This window comes from Macrobrachium rosenbergii, chromosome 20 (assembly GCF_040412425.1).
Source record: "Macrobrachium rosenbergii isolate ZJJX-2024 chromosome 20, ASM4041242v1, whole genome shotgun sequence".
Classification (NCBI taxonomy): Eukaryota; Metazoa; Arthropoda; class Malacostraca; order Decapoda; family Palaemonidae; genus Macrobrachium; species Macrobrachium rosenbergii.
Window position 1 is genome coordinate 9,675,001 of NC_089760.1, and position 2,500 is coordinate 9,677,500.

The 2,500-nt window shown below is 31.8% G+C and overlaps 1 protein-coding gene and 1 long non-coding RNA gene across 3 annotated transcripts in view; one reads left to right on the forward strand and one right to left on the reverse strand.

Annotated features, from left to right (window-relative positions):
- The window catches only part of LOC136849041 (uncharacterized), a 521,318-nt gene that overhangs the window by 149,493 nt on the left and 369,325 nt on the right, over positions 1-2,500 (reverse strand). The gene's annotated exons all lie outside the window — the stretch shown is intronic.
- LOC136849039 (uncharacterized) overlaps positions 1-2,500 on the forward strand; it is a 465,615-nt gene that overhangs the window by 51,322 nt on the left and 411,793 nt on the right. The window lies entirely within an intron of this gene.

Below are 2,500 nucleotides of genomic sequence, written 5' to 3' on the forward strand. Positions count from 1 at the left end.
CTTTCGTTAGAAATCTAATTACTTTTCTTCATGCAATGTCGATAAGCACATGTATTTTTTTCGTTATATTTAAGTAAAATGTATTAAAAATAGGTACATAAATAAATGAGGAAAAGGTAATGTCTACAAACGTTTAAAACTATCACAACCATCTTGGAAACTGAGCGATTGCTTCAATTCCTGCATAGGAGCAGCTTTTACTGATATCAGTCGTCCTTCGAAGCTGCAAGTTCTCAGTACAGTAGTTATACGAAAAGATAATTGCTTAAACGTCTCTGTTTTACCTATGTTGGTCACACAGGTGTCGCTTAATGGAGACCGACAGGGCATGCATGCAGAAGCAGTCATCGACGGTTCATGGAGTGTATCCAATGCAGGACTGGGTGGAATTACGTCCACTCTGATTGCATGCATATTCAATTTACACATGACGGCGATGTCGCACGTGATTACCTGAACATCCTTACAGCTTCTTATTTTATTACCTTAACATCCTTACAGCTTCTTATTTTATTACCCTAACATCCTTACTGCTTCTTATTTTATTACCCTAACATCCTTACAGCTTCTTATTTTATTACCTTAATATCCTTACAGCTTCTTATTTTATTACCTTAACATCCTTACAGCTTCTTATTTTATTACCCTAACATCCTTACAGCTTCATATTTTATTACCTTAATATCCTTACAGCTTCTTATTTTATTACCCTAACATCCTTACAGCTTCTTATTTTATTACCTTAACATCCTTACAGCTTCTTATTTTGTTACCTTAGCATCCTTACAGCTTCTTATTTTGTTACCTTAACATCCTTACAGCTTCTTATTTTGTTACCTTAACATCCTTAAAGCTCCTTATTTTGTTACCTTAACATCCTTACAGCTTCTTATTTTATTACCTTAACATCCTTACAGCTTCTTATTTTGTTACCTTAACATCCTTACAACTTCTTATCTTATTACTTTAACATCCTTACAGCTTCCTATTTTACAACCTTAACATCCTTACAGCTTCTTATTTTATTACCTTAACATCCTTACAACTTCTTATTTCAACCTTAACATCCTTACAGCTTCTTATTTTATTACCTTAACATCCTTACAGCTTCTTATTTTATTACCTTAACATCCTTACAGCTTCTTATTTTATAGTAGTAGTATATTTAAAGTTAATTGTAATTTTTCCGTCGACTAGGAGAACATTTTTTACGTAATAATTAGCCAGCTCTTTCTACTTTGAAGTTTCAGTAAATTTATTCCTTGTGGAATATATCGCTTTATATTTTACTGGATTGTAGTACTTGCTATAAATCTATATTTAAAAAATTCGTGAATTATTCGATCTGTAATCTTTACTGGGCAGTTAATATTACGTTGGCGTAGGCGGAAATAGGTTAAAGATGAAGTGAAAGGGAGTAAGCACCCCTAACAGACTTATCGGGTAAAATTTATCATTATCTGGTTCATAAAAATGTCAAATGTCAAGGTGCAACTCTTAATTATAAGTCCCCAAAAAATGAAAAATCTCTCTGCATTGCATAACTATCTTCTAGAAAATATATGCACAGAAACATAGTAATTTGTTAACCTGTAAATAAAAAAAATTGTCCTTGCCAACGTTTAATAAGTTATATTAAATATATAATGTTTATTTCAGTTAGACAGAATTAGAACATTTTTAAATTCAGTTAAAGTGTGTGTAAAATATATGTTCGAGAAGGACCATGAACTTGTCCCTTCTCAGAATAAAAAAAAAAAACACTTATTGTTGTATAATCAATCGATTAAAATTATGTATAAAAGGGACCATTTATGAAACTAAGTAACCCTTTGTGGCACCGAGAGTCTAAGAGGCGCTGTTCATTGTCATACATAATAATGTAGTTAAAGTAGTCAGCATATTATATAACATGCGTAGGTAAGCTTTATTTCTATTATTTATTTGTTTATTTTCATTTTATTTGAATGACTTTATTATCTTTATTACTATTGCTTCAATTATTTGTTTCCAAGTTGGTAGTTTTGAACCGATAGATAAGAGTTTATACGCCTTACCAGATTAATTTAATTAATTTAACGTTACTGTATGGTTTAAGGTTTCTAATTAAGTTTAACGTACATGTTGTTAATTCATTTGAGTTAATGCCTTTGTTAACTCAAATGCGTATATTGCCTTATTTTTCGTGTTATGATTCATAACGTTCATTTGTAACTTTTAAGGGTTCAGCCGTTGTTTATTATTATATATATAAAACACGCATAACCAGAAAGCGGACGCACTGTTTTGAACACTAAAACACTGACAGTTGTTAATGCCTTTCATTTTGACTGCTGCAGAATACATAAGGCAGCAGAGGTTTTAGTTTACCGCTGTATGCTCGGAACTGACTCAGTAATATTCACTTGATGTTAAGGGAACTTAATCTTAAATGATTCAGAATTTGTCAAATTCACGTAAAGGACTTCCACACGCAAACACTCCGACACACACACACGCA